The following is a 15,173-nucleotide window of genomic DNA, read 5'->3' as shown; positions in this document are numbered from 1 at the left end:
CATGATCTTGCGGTTTGTGACTTTCAGCCCTACGTCAGGCTGTGTGCTAACAGCTCAGAGCCTGGAGCCTACTTTGGATTCTGTGTTTCTCTCTCTCTCTGCCCCTCCCCAGCTCGCACTCTGTCTCTCTCAAAAAATAAACATTAAAAAAATAATAATAATATGGGGTGACTGGGTGGCTCAGTTAGTTAAGTGGCTGACTTCAGTCGTCAGGTCATGATCTCGCGGTTTGTGGGTTCGAGACCCACGTCAGGTTCTGTGCTGACAGCTTGGAGCCTGGAGCCTGCTTCTCTCTCTCTCTCTCTCAAAAATAAACATTAACAATAATATGTTCATGCTAAATCACTCTTACCCTTTCACAGATGATAGAAATAATACAAAAATAAACAAAGAAAAAATACAAATGATTGGAGTAAGGAGTATTCTGTGGGGTATCCAAGCACAAAGCTGACAATTTTCTCAGAAACAATAAGCATGCTCCTTGCTTCTGGCTGATCAGATAATATTCTGGCTCTATAATATTTTGTTTATTTCAAGTGCATCAGGTCATAATCATTAAAAATTAGGCACTATTTCAACATTTTTTCAAATGTCTCATGTCCTTAATGTAATAAACTGAATGTAATAAACTGAATATTGTATTATTCAGATAGGTTCTATTTCACTAAAATATATACACAACTTAATGGTTTTACCAAGGTAAAGTTGGGAAACTATCCACATGCCAGCTTTAGCTGAAACATGACTTTCAGATGTTACAACTGCAAACATGAATAGCTAATGCAGAGATCTGAAACTGATTCCATCATCTCTTTTCCTTTCGTATACCCAGGAAAAGAAAATAAATCCATGCAGCTGAAAACATTCATGTTCTAATACACAGAATGGTTTTTACTAGCGTTTTTAAAATAGGGGTTCCCTAACACTCATTGGGGGAGGTTAATGAGGTCTAATGCAGGTTTTCAGTGGTCTGAAGAATAAGACGGGTCTGGTGTGTGTGCACATGAATGTATAAAGGTATGGAATTGCTAACTGTGCTCTCGAGGAAAGAGTGCTCTGAATTCTCAGATTATCTTTTTATCTTTTGCTTTAAAATGTTTTTCATAAAATGATACCAATAGTAAATTTATAGTCTGGTTTTTTAAATATTCATTCTGTAATATTAAGAATTGATGGCCTTATCTAAAAATGTCTTAGTTTTTTTTTTTTTTTTTACTTTTCAATGAAAACCAAAGGCTTGGTTCTTTATTTCTGAGATTGTGATGTTCAAAGTCAAGAAAAGGCAGAATTCTTAGGTGAATAACTCATACCTGTTTATAACTAGAAAAGTGGACAATATGCCATAATGACTTTTACAGGGCAGAGAGAGAGGAAATTCACATTTCAAAATACAAACAGCAGTTTCTATATGCTATTCTGCTAAAGATTTTACTACGTTTGCTAGGTGCAAGCAATAGTCAGATACCAATCATGATCTAGCAAATTACTTTAATTTCTAATGTTCATTAAAACAACTCTGAAAATAACAAAAATATGGAAAATCTCCACCCTCCCCAAGTTCAAAGCAAGTCAAAAAGACATCTTTCCTATGATTTACGTAGCATTTAAATTTAAAAGTAAATACAGACTGTATTATCAGCTCACACCAGATCTGCTTGCAGACAATGATTCTTCCTGTCTGGGACCCGTGCCCATGTGCATTATTGTAATTATCAGCAATTTGAAAAAAATAAAGTAATAAAGCTAGTATGAGCTGTTAGTCGGTATGTTTGCTGCTTGCTGCCTCAACCATTAATTAGCCTTCCTGGGTTCGAGCCACGGAACTACTAAATAAATGCATAAAGGAGAAAGGAAATGCCACACACAACTAAAAAGAATGAATAAAAAGGATGTAAATGTGGACGTGAACACACATGAGCACGAACGCACCCCTACAATGGAAGTATGATGTCACTTTGTGCTGTGGTGGGCCTCTGGGGAGCTGTGTCCATGCTTGCCCTCCCTGGTCCGCTTTCCCCACAGCATTCTGCATCATCTCAGGTCAGAACACACCAATCACTCCTCTGTTCCAGGAGACTCCCACTCTCCCATACAACCTCCACCTCACTCCATCGCCCAGCCTCAGGCTCAGCACCACCCTTCCTGTCTGTGTGTCTGTACACAAGCCAGGGTCTTTCCAGCCTCAGTCCTCCACCTAGTACTCCCTTCCCGTTCTTCCCTGAGCAGGAGCATTCTCAACGGTCAAGACCCCCCTCACATGTGCATCTTCTGTGGGTCCTTCCTGAGGACAATCCCCAACTGGTGTTTTATTTCCCCCTCAAGCAATCTGAAGCTACTTTGCTGGTTCACCTACATGGTCCACCTCTTTCCGTTAGAACAGGAGTTTCTCAAAAGGAGAGGCCTCTCACATGGCTTTCTAACCACTGATCTGGAAGCAGGACCTGGAAGGCAGTAAGTAGTCATTTACAGCCAAGTGAGTGAATGTCTGACTCTAAAGTCTGTACTTTTGGTTTTTTCTAAGACATTTAAACTAATATTAATTAGCAGATATCATTCAGCAATTCCTAAATGATTAACACTATACAAGTCTCAAGGCACCTGGGTGGCTCAGTCAGCTGAACATCAGGATTTCAGCTCAGGCCATGATTTCACAGTTCATGAGTTCGAGCCCCACATCGGGCTCACCGCTGTCAGCGCAGAGCCCACTTCAGATCCTCTGCTCCCCACCTCTCTCTGCCCCTCCCCCACTCGTGCTCACATGTCTCTCTCAAAAAGAGAAATGAAACATTTTTTAAAAAACACTGTACAGGGGTGCCTGGGTGGCTCAGTCAGTTAAGCGTCCGACTTCAGCTCAGGTCACGATCTCGCGGTCTGTGAGTTCCAGCCCCGCGTCGGGCTCTGGGCTGATGGCTCAGAGCCTGGAGCCTGCTTCCGATTCTGTGTCTCCCTCTCTCTCTGCCCCTCCCCCGTTCATGCTCTGTCTCTGACTCAAAAATAAACGTTAAAAAAAATTAAAAAAAAAAAAGTTTCAATGAAGCAGATCTATAACGAATGACAAATAGAAAAAAAAAAAAAGAAACTTATGCAGTATAACAAGTTTCATTTTTCCCCCCAAAGTAAGTTCTATGTGCAATGTGGGGCTTGAATTTGTAACCCTGAGATCAGGATTCCTATGCTCTACTGACTAAGCCAGCCAGGCACCCCAACAAGTTTCCGTTTTTAAAAAAATGTTTGCCAAGTGCGAGTGCGTCCATGTACACAGTGTAACAAGCCACACAACACAGGCTTGTACTAGAACAGCAGTGCCTCCGCCCCGACGAGCCCAGGCTGCTGAGAGGCAACGCTTCTAGCCTTTTCTCTGCTATTTACCTCCACGCTGCTGAACAGCATAGTTTATTTATTTCTGTATCCTTTTCAGTCCAGACATGATCTAGTAACTCCCTAGGAAAAAAGTTTCACTCAGAAACCACCATACCCTATGTTCATCCACTCACTTCCCCTTGCCCTGTTGGTCAAATCAATACTCCCATTTACATTATTATACTGTTAAAATGTACTCTGATTACAACTTCTTTGTTAAGCATCTATTTTCCCCCTTAGAGTTAGGGACTGCATCTTTCCTTTTACTGGTGTGGTTTCACATGTACTGACCACTCACTCTCTGAGATTGTCAAAAAGGTCTGCAAAGCTCCCTCAGTACAGCCTGATGCACGAGGTAATCCAATAGTTTCGATTTCTTTTTTTTTTTTTTTTAATTTTAAAAGTTTATTTGTTTTTGAGAGAGAGAGTGAACCTGCACACACACAAGTAGGAGAGGGGCAGAGAGGGGCAGAGAGGGAGAGGGAGAGAGAAAACCAAGCATGCTCTGCATGACCAGTGCAGAGCCTGATGCAGGGCTTGAACCAACGAACCATGAGATCATGACTCACTTAATCTCATGTGAGTAAGTCACTTGATGGACCTAGCCACCCAGGCTCCCCTCGATTCTTTCTTTTCTTTCTTTCTTCCTTCCTTCCTTTTCTTTCTTTCTTTTAGTGTTTGATTTTGAGAGAGAGAGACAGAGAAGAGAGACAGAGCATGGGTGGGAGATTGGCAGAGAGAGAGGGAGAAACAGAATGCAAAGCAGGCTCCAGGATACACAACAGAGCCCAGCACAGGGCTTGAACTCATGAGTCATGAGATCATGACCTGAGCGGAAATCGGACTCTCAACTGAGCCACCCAGGCACCCCTCAATTCCTTCTTTCTTGAAGACAGGACTCCCTCAGGCCTGCCATTTCTCCCGCTTCATCTACAGGGACTATTCTCTAGACCTGGACACAGCAGACACAGCTGCCACTCCTGGGACTTTGATCACAAATCCCTTCCACCTTCCTCCTATTCCCTGACTCAGTACTTTCCTCTGTCTTGACCTACTGCCTACTTTAGTTTAGACAGCTTCCCAAGAAAGGGTATGTACACATGTTATCACTGATTTGGATGAGACCTAAAATGTAAGCTGGACACAATTTTTCCTTAGAATTTATGGTGTGGAGCTACTGTCTTCTAGCTTCCAGCATTGCTGCTGATAAATATAAGACAAATTTGATTCCTAATCTTTTGTGCAGGTCTGCTTCTTTCTATATGAAAGTTCTAAGACTCCTCCCAATTTTTGGTATTGTGACATTTAAACATAATGTGCCTTGGTGTGGGTTTCTGTCCCTGAACTGAGGTTTTGATGGGCCAGGTCAACCTGGACACACTGAGTCCTACGTGTCTCCTCATTCGCTTTCTGAAATTCTTATTACTTGCATCTTTGACCTTCTATATTAATCCCCTGCTTTCCCTATTGTTTCCTTTCCAGTTTCTTATTCTTCCTCTGAAAGATTCCTAATCAATTTTTTTTAGTGTTTACTTTTGAGAAACAGTGTGAGCAGGGGAGGGGCAGAAAGAGAAGAAGACAGAAAATCCAAAGAAGGCTCAGCTGTCAGCGCAAAGCCTGATGTGGGGCTCAAACCCATGAACTGTGAGCTTGTGACCTGAGCTGAAGTTGGACACTCAACTGCACAGCCACCCAGGTACACCATGATTAGATTTCTGGTATCACATTTCTCATCTTCGAGAACTCTTCCTTGTTCTCTGCCTTATTTTACTGAAAACTATTATGTCATAGATGCAATACCCTCCCCTCTTTGAAGTAAATATCAAGAACTTACCTATCTGAAGTTATTTGTTCCCTGCAATGTCTTCAAGTTCTTTTCCCTCATCTATTTTTGTTCTTGATCATGTTCAAGGCATTCCTGAAATCTTTGGTGTTTCTCAGCCATCTAATTCAATATTTGAGAAGGGGGCACTACAGGGAAGGAGTTAAGATGGCAGAGGAGCACAGAAACCCTGAGCTTGTCTTCTATCTGATATGCAGTCAGATCAGCCCCAAACCATTTTGAACACCTAGGAAATTGATCTGAGAATTAACACAACAATCTGCATAACCTGAGTCACAGAGTTGGGCAGAAAGAGAAAATTTTATTTTTATTTTTATATATTTTTACTTAAAAATTTTTTTATTCTATTTCACTTTATTTCATTTTATTCTATTTTATTATATAAAATTTTTTTCAATTTTTAAATTTTTCCTTACCTTTTTTCTCTTCTTTCCCTATTTTGTCTATTCTATCAAGCTTCTTTCAACAAGCAGACCAAAACATACCTAATATATAGCTTCCTTTATTTGATTTTTTGGTTTGCTTTTAATTTTTAATTTCTTACTGTATTTTTTTTTCCTCCAAAATGACAAAACAAAGGAATTCACCCCAAAAGAAAGAAAAGGAAAAACAACAGTCAGGGGCTTAATCAACACAGATATAAGCAAGATGTCTGAACTAGTATTTAGAAACAAGATAATAAGAATATCAGATGGGGTTAAAAAAAAAAAAAAGCACAGAATTCCTTTCTGAGGAGATAAAAGAAGTAAAATCTAGTCAAGACGGAATTAAAAGTGCTATAATCGAGATCCAATGTCAAATGGATGCCACAGCAGCAAGGATGGATTAAGCAGAGCAGCAAATCAGCAATTTGGAACGTAAATATGTGGAGAATAAAGAAGCAGAAAAAAAAGAGAGAAACAAAGGCAAAATATCATGATTGAAGACTTAGAGAACTCAGTTACTTATTAAAAGGGAATAATATCCAAAACATAGAAGTCACACAAGATGAAGAGAGAGAAAAAGGGGCAGAAGGTTTATGTGAGCAAATTATAGGAGAAAACTAATCTAGGGAAGGACACAGACATCAAAATCCAAGAAGCACAGAGAACTCCCATTAGATTCAACAAAAACCAACCATCACCAAGGCATAGCATAGTCTAACTCGCAAACTACACAGGCAAGGAAAGAATTATGAAAGCAGCAAGGGAAAAAAGTCCTTAACCTGTAAGAAAAGACAGAGCAGGTTCACAGCAGACCTATCCACAGAAACTTGGCAGGCCAGAAAGGAGTGGCAAGATATATTCAATGTGCTGAATCACAAAAATATGCAGCCAAGAATTCTTTATGCAGCACAGCTGTTATTCAAAATAGGAGAGATAAAGAGTCTCCCAAAAACCAAAGGAGTTCATGACCACTAAGCAGCTCTGCAAGAAATTTTAAGGAAGACCTTTGAGTGATGAAAAGACAAAAAACATCCAAAACAACAAAGACAAGAAAGCGCCAGAGAACATAACCAGAAACACCAACTCAAAAGGCAATGCAATGGCGCTAAATTCTTATCTTTCAGTATCACTCTAAATGTCAATGGACTAACCGCTCCAATCAAAAGACAGGGTATCAGGGGCACCTGGGTGACTCAGTCAGTTAAGCGTCCCACTTCAGCTCAGATCATGATCTCACAGTCCATGGGTTCCAGCCCCACATCGGGCTCTGTGCTGACAGCTCAGAGCCTGGAGCCTGATTCAAATTCTGTGTCTCCCTCTCTCTCTGCCCCTCCCCTGGTCATACTCTGTCTCTCTCTCAAAAATAAACAAACATTAAAAATATTCTTTAAAAAAAGGCATAGGGTATCAGAACAGATAAGAAAACAAGACCCATCTATATGTTGCTTAGAAGACTCATTTTAGACCTAAAGACACCTGCAGATTGAAAGTAAGGGGATGGAGAATGATCTATCATGCTAATGGCCATCAAAAGAAAACTGGAATAACCATACTTTATCAGACATACTAGATTTTAAAATAAAGACTGTAATAAGAAATGAAGAAAGGCATTCTATTATAATTAAGGGGTCTACCCACCAAGGAGATCTAACAATTGTAACATTTATACCCCCAATATGGAAGAACCCAAATATGTAAATCAATTAATCACAAACATAAAGAAATTCATTGATAATAATACCATAATAGTAGGGGACTTTAATACCCCTTACAACAATGGACAGATCATCTCAGCAGAAAATCAACAGGAAACAATGACTGAATGACACACTGGAAAGAATGGACTTAACAGATATATTCAGAACATTTCATCCTAAAGCAGCAGAATACACGTTCCTCTTGAGTGCACATGGAACATTCTTCAGAATAGATCACATACTGGCTCACAAATCAACCCTCAACAAGTACAAAAGGATTGAGATCGTACCTTACATATTTTCAGACCACAACACTATGAAACTCGAAATCAACCACAGGGAAAAATTTGGAAAAACCACGAATACCTGGAGATTTAAAAACATCCTACTAAAGAATGAATGGGCTCACCAAGAAATTAAAAGAGAAAAATAAAAAGTACATGAAAGCCAATGAGAAAACACAACATCCCAAAACCTCTGGGATGCAGCAAAGGTGGTCATAAGAGGGAAATATATAGCAATCCAGGCCTTCCTAAAAAAGAAAGAAAGGTCTCAAATACACAACCTAACCTTACACCTTAAAAAGCTGGAAAAAAAACAGCAAATAAAGCCCAAAACCAGCAGAAGAAGGGAAATAATAAAGATTAGAGCAGAAATCAATGATATCAAAATCAAAAAAACAGTAGAACAGATCAATGAAACCACGAGCTGGTTCTTTGAAAGAATTAACAAAACTAATAAAACCCTAGCCAGATTGATCAAAAATAAAAATGAAAGGTCCCAAATAAATAAAATCACAAATGAAAGAGGAGAAATCAAAACCAACACCACAGAAATACAAACAACAATAAGAGAATATTAGGAGCAATTATATGCCAATAAATTGGGCAACCTGGAAGAAATGGACAAATTCCTAGAAACATACAAACTACCAAAACAGAAACAGGAAGAAATAGAAAATTTGAACAGACCCATAACCAGTAAAGAAATTGAATCAGCAATCAAAAATTTCCAACAAATATTTGGCTTTCCAAGGGGACCTGATGGCTTTCCAGGGGAATTCTACCAAACATTTAAAGAAGAGTTAACACCTATTCTTTTGAAGCTGTTCCAAAAAACAGAAATGGAGGAAAACCCAAACTCATTCTACAAGGTCAGCATTACCTGGATTCCAAAACCAAAGATCCCACTAAAAAGGAGAACTACAGACCAATTTCCCTGATGAACATGGTGGCAAAAATTCTCTTGGGGTGCCTGGGTGGCTCAGTTGGTTAAATGTCCAACTTTGGCTCAGGTCATGATCTCATGGCTCGTGAGTTTGAGCCCCACAAGAGCCTGGAGGCTGTTTCAGATTCTGTCTCCCTCTTTCTCTGTCCCCTCCCTTGCTTGCGCTCAGTCTCTCTCTCTCTCAAATATAAACATTAAAAAAAAATTTTTTTTTTAATTCTGAACAAGATACTAGCAAACCGGATCCAACAACACATTAAAAGAATTATTCACCGGGGCGCCTGGGTGGCTCAGTCGGTTAGGTGTCCGACTTTGGCTCAGGTCATGATCTCGCGGTCTGTGAGTTCAAGCCCCGCATCGGGCTCTGGGCTGATGGCTCAGAGCCTGGAGCCTGCTTCCGATTCTGTGTCTCTCTCTCTCTCTGCCCCTCCCCCGTTCATGCTCTGTCTCTGTCCCAAAAATAAATAAACGTTAAAAAAAATTAAAAAAAAAAAAAAGAATTATTCGCCATGATCAAGTGGGATTTATTCCTAGGATGCAGGGCTGGTTCAATATCTGCAAATCAATGTGATATATCACATTAATAAAAGAAAGGCTTTAAGAACCACAGGATCCTCTCAATAGATGTTGAAAAAGCACCTGACAAAATACAGCATACTTTCTTGTTAAAAACCCTCCAGAAAGTAGGGAAAGAAGGATCATACCTCAAGATCATAAATGCCATATACAAAAGACCCATCACAAATATCATCCTCAATGGGGAAAAACTGAGAGCTTTCTCCCTAAGGTCAGGAACACAAGGATGTCCACTCTCACAACTGTTAAATTCAACATAGTGTTGGAAGTCCTAGCCTTAGCAATCAGACAGCAAAAAGAAATAAAAGGCATCCAAATTGGCAAAGAGGAAGTCAAACTTTCACTCTTGGCAGACATGATATTCTTTGCGGAAAACCCAAAAGACTCCACCAAAAAAGCTGCTAGAACTGATCCATGAATTCAGCAAAGTCACAGGATACAAAAATCAATGTAGAGAAATTGGTTCCATTTCTACACACCAATAACGAAGCAGCAGAAAGATAAAGCAAGGAATCGATCCCATTTACAACTGCATCAAAAACCATAAAATACCTAGGAATAAAACTAACCAAAGGGGTGAAAAATCTATACACTGAAAATCTACAGAAAGTTTATGAAAAAAATTGAAACACACACACACACACACACACACACACACACACACACACACACAAAAGAAAAACATTCCATGCTCATGGATTGGAAGAACAAATACTGTTAAAATGTCAATACTACCTAGAACAATCTACATATTCAATGAAATCCCTATCAAAATAACACCCGCATTCTTCACAGAGCTAGAACAAACAATCCTAAAATTTGTATGGAACCAGAAAAGACTCTGAATAGCCAAAGCAATACTGAAAAGAACACCAAAGCTGGAAGCATCACAACTCTGGACTTCATGTTATACATTACAAAGCTGTAATCATCAAGACAGTATGGTACTGGCACAAGAACAGACACATTGATAAATGGAACAGAATAGAGAACCCAAAAATGGATGCACAAAATATGGCCGACTATCTTTGACAAAGCAGGAAAGAATATCCAATGGAAAAAAGTCTCTTCAGCAAATGGTGTTGGGAAAACTGGACAGCGACATGCAGAATGAACCTGGACCACTTTCTTACACCATACACAAAAATAAACTCAAAATGGATGAAAGACTTAAAAGCAAGACAGGAAGTCATCAAAATCCTATAGAAGAAAACAGGCAACAACCTCTTTGACCTCAGCCACAGCATCTTCTTACTTGACACGTCTCCAGAGGCATGGGAAACAAAAGCAAAAATGAACTACTGGGACCACATTAAGATAAAAATCTTCTGCATAGCATAAGAAACAATAAGCAAAACTAAAAGGCAACCAACAGAATGGGAGAAGATATTTCCAAATGACATATCTAATAAAGGGTTAGTATCCAAAATCTGTAAAGAACTTATCAAACTCAACGCCCACGAAACAATCCAGTGAAGAAATGGGCAAAGGACATGAATAGACACTTTTCTAAAGAAAATGTCCAGATGGCTAACAGACACATGAAAAGATGCTCAACATCACTCCTCATCAGGGAAATGCAAATCAAAATCACAATGAGATACCACCTCACACCTGTCAGAATGGCTAAAATTAACAACTCAGGCAACAACAGATATTGGTGAGGATGAGGACAAAGAGGATCTCTTTTGCATTGTTGGTGGGAATGCAAGCTGGTGCAGCCTCTTGGACAACAGTATGGAGGTTCTTCAAAAAATTAAAAATAGAACCAACCTAGAACCCAGCAATTACACTACTAGGTATTTTATTCAAAGGATACAGGAGTGCTGATTCAAAGGGGCACATGCACCCCAAGGTTTATAGCAGCACTATCGATAATAGCCAAAGTATGGAAAGAGCCCAAATGTCCACTGACTGATGAATGGGTAAAGAAGATGTGTGTGTATGTATGTATGTATGTATGTATATGTATACACACACACACACACACACACACACACACACACACACACGAGTATTACTCGGTGATCAAAAAGAATGAAATCTTGCCATTTGCAATAATATGGATGGAACTAGAGGGTATTATGCTAAGTGAAATAAGTCAGCCAGAGAAAGACAAATACATGATTTCACTCACATGTGGAATTTAAGACATAAAACAGATAAACATAAGGCAAGGGAAGCAAAAATAATATAAAAACAGAGAGGGAGACAAACCATAAGAGACTCTTAAATACAGAAAACAAACTGAGGGTTGATGGTGGGATGTTGGGTGGGGGGGAAAGGCTAAGTGGGGAAGGGGAATTAAGGAGGACACTTGTTGGGATGAGCACTAGGTATTATATGTAAGTGAGGAATCACTAAAGCCTATTCCTAAAATTGTTATTACAGTACATACATGTTAACTAACTTGGATTTAAGTTGATAATCATCATCATCATAGAAAAAGAAGAAGGGAGTACTACAGAGATGGTTAGTTTTCTGCATGTGGATAGAACCAGTCAATAAGTGACCTCTCTGGAGAGGAATGCCACAAGTCCCCTGTCTGGGGCCCACCAGCTTGGCTGTGTTAAGGAAACTGCCACCTCTTAGCCCCTCATCTATTGCTGGGCCTGCTGCCCCCAGCTAAACCAGGAAAACTCTTTTCCTGGGGTGTACAGTTCTCATTCCTCAGTCAAATCCTGCTCTGCAAATCAGTTTGCTTTTAGCTGGCCTCTCCCCTTGCATTTAGGTTTCAGTTTCCTCTGGCCTGGTAATAACTCAGCTACTCAGGCCCATTTGCTTTCCATTTTCAAGATTCTGTGGACATCTCTCCTTCTCTCCAGTCCTTTGTCCCTGTTGGCCTATTCATGTATTAAATATATCAAAAGATTAGCTGCATTCTCTTATCAGGACAGAGTCAGAGTCAGAATAGCTAGAATCATCCACCTGAATCTTCTGAGATGCAACAATTCAAAAGCTACTAAATATAGTTGAAAAGAAGAGATAGGAAAGTATTAACAAGATCATAAGCTTTTGTTTTTGATTATTTAAACATAATGCACATTGATAGGGTGCCTGAGTAGCTCCGCTGGTTGGGTGTCCAACTTCAGCTCGGGTCTTGATCTCATGGTTTGTTAGTTTGATCCCCGTGTCGGGCTCTGTGCTGACAGCTCAGAGCCTGGAGCCTGCTTTGGATTCTGTGTTTCATTCTGTCTCTGCCCCTCCCCAACTTGTGCTATGTCTCTCAAAAATAGATAAATGTAAAAGAAAAAAACTTAAACATAATGCCCATTGAGAAAATAAAAGTCTAATTCTTTACTCACATTATTTCATTTGATCACTTTACAAGTATGTTACAGTCAACATACTATTGGTTGAACTACATCCCCCCCCAAAACTCAATACGTGCGGTCTTAACCCCACTACCTTCAAATGTGATGTTACTTGGAAATAAGGTCACTGCAGATGTAATTAAGATGAGGTCATGCTGGATTAGGGTGGGCCCCTAATCCAATATGCCTGATGCCTTTATAAGAAAGGAAATATACAGGCTCCAGCCAGGGGGGGCTCAGTCAGTTAAGCATCCAACTCTTGATTCCGGCTCAGGTCATGATCTTATGGTTTGTGGGATCCAGCCCCACATCAGGTTCAGTGTTGACAGCACAGAGCCTGCTTGGGATTCTTTGTCTCCCACTCTCTCTCTCTCTCTGCCCCGCCCCCCCCCCCCCAATCTCTCTCTAAATAAATAGACTTTTAAAAAGGGGAATGCAGGGGCACTTGGGTGGCTCAGCTGGTTAAGTGTCTGACTTCAGCTCAGGTCATGATCTCACAGTTCGTGGGTTCAAGCCCCATGTCGTGCTCTATGCAGACAGCTCAGAGCCTAAAGCCCGATTCAGATTCTATGTCTCCCTCTCTCTCTGCCCCTCCTCTGCTCACGCTCTCCCTCTCTCACTCAAAAATAAACATTAAAAAAATAAATAAAAAGGGGAATGTAAAGAAAGACACACACACACACACACACACACACACACACACACACACACACACACGGAGAATGTCATGGAGCCTAAGCTGCCAAAAGCCAAGACCTGCCAGAAACTAGGAGAAAGGTCTGGAACAGATCCTGCTAATAGCACTTTCAGAGGGAGCATAGCCCTACCCTACTGACAACCTGGGTCTTGGACTTCTAGCCTCCAGAACAGTCCAACAATATATTTCTCTTCCTTAAGCCACTCAGTTCATGGTACTTTGTTAGAGAAGTCCTAGCAAATGAACACACTAGATAAACTCGTAAGACTCAGTGTATGTATTCGGGGAGCTAACAGTCTTAGCAACCAGATCCAGGCAGAGAGAAAGCCAGAACTACAGTAGAACACGTACATTATGAATGAGAGGTGAGGAAGAGGAAACGTGAATGCAATGTAACCTGAGAAGAGCCATAACAGAGACAGGCACAGGGCTGAGCACAGAAGAGGAACAGCTGGAGGGGCGGGCAAGTCTTCAGAACCTCTCCTCCAGAAAAACTGGGCTTGGGCTCTCTTCCAGCTCGAGTAGGACTTGCTAGGCATACTTTAGAAGGTGGAAGGGTATGATTTGGGAAGATTAGATGGAGAAAGGAGGCCAGTTAGGAAGCCACTGCATTCATCCAGGAAAAAGGGTGATGAACAAACACTGGAGCAGCATTAAGCAGAAAGGGACAGCCTGGAGAAGTGTGGATAGGATTTGCACAAAAGATACGAAAGAAGTGTGAACAATTCCAACCTTCTAATTCTGGCAACTAGGGGAGCAATGTCGCTAATAAGCAAAGGAACTGCAGGGGGTGGAAGGAGGGGACTAGAGATGGACAAACATCAAATTGGGATGCACTATCTTCAACATACTCCAAAGTCACCCACGCGGCAAAACTGTATTTACCAGACAAAAAATACAGGTCAGGACCTCCAGAGGGTAACGTGGGCTGGAATTGTGAATTTGCTATTTAACAACAGGCAGAAAGAATTTTAAGCCCAGAGAATAGGTAGGATCATCTAGAGAGACTGCATTTGAAAAGGACGGAACCGTAAGAAATACCAACATTTAAATTTTTTTTTTTTCAACGTTTTTTATTTATTTTTCGGACAGAGAGAGACAGAGCATGAACGGGGGAGGGTCAGAGAGAGAGGGAGACACAGAATCGGAAACAGGCTCCAGGCTCCGAGCCATCAGCCCAGAGCCTGACGCGGGGCTCGAACTCACGGACCGCGAGATCGTGACCTGGCTGAAGTCGGACGCTTAACCGACTGCGCCACCCAGGCGCCCCGAGAAATACCAACATTTAAAGGGCACACACAGAAGGAAAGTCTGTGACGGAGGTGGAAGAACCAGGAAAGAATGTCAACGAAGCCGTATCTCAAGAGATGAAGCAGCAGATTCGAATGTTCACGTGAGAAATGGGTGGTTATGAGACCACCAGTCATTTCAATGTGGTGGTAATGCTAGAAACAAGGTCACATGAATCCCCATGACAAATGAGAAGTGAGCAAACAGCCTATGTGTACAGACTCAGGATCTCCAAGGTGGGTGTGCCAGGTCACCCCCCTAGAGAAACACTACGACCTGTGTCAACCTCATACTGCACACTGGAAGACCTCGAGAAGGTACAAAGTTTACAATACCTGGAAGTTGGAGGAGGGATAACCATGGAAATGTACTGTACCACCCAAAAGTTCATCTCTTGGTCACCTTGTGGTGAAGTACTTATGAGAGTCATCAATTGAAAAATAATATTTTTCCTTAATAAATGTTCTAAACTCGAGATGGCAAGTGTATAACAGTACCAGACACCTAGCAGACAATTTTGAAAAATATCTTAATTTCTGTTTTCAAAGTAAATACAACATTCTAAAATTTTTTTTTTTTTAACGTTTATTTATTTTTGGGACAGAGAGAGACAGAGCATGAACGGGGGAGGGGCAGAGAGAGAGGGAGACACAGAATCGGAAGCAGGCTCCAGGCTCTGAGCCATCAGCCCAGAGCCCGACGCGGGGCTCGAACTCACGGGCGGTGAGATCGTGACCTGAAGTC

The 15,173-nt window shown here is 40.9% G+C and overlaps 1 protein-coding gene across 4 annotated transcripts in view; it reads right to left on the bottom strand.

The window, feature by feature from the left end:
- Positions 1-15,173, bottom strand: part of APLP2 (amyloid beta precursor like protein 2) — an 85,889-nt gene that overhangs the window by 45,196 nt on the left and 25,520 nt on the right. The gene's annotated exons all lie outside the window — the stretch shown is intronic.

Source organism: Panthera leo, chromosome D1 (assembly GCF_018350215.1).
Source record: "Panthera leo isolate Ple1 chromosome D1, P.leo_Ple1_pat1.1, whole genome shotgun sequence".
In the NCBI taxonomy this organism is placed as follows: Eukaryota; Metazoa; Chordata; class Mammalia; order Carnivora; family Felidae; genus Panthera; species Panthera leo.
The sequence above is the reverse complement of the archived record's forward strand: the minus strand, read 5'-3'. Positions and strand labels throughout refer to the sequence as shown.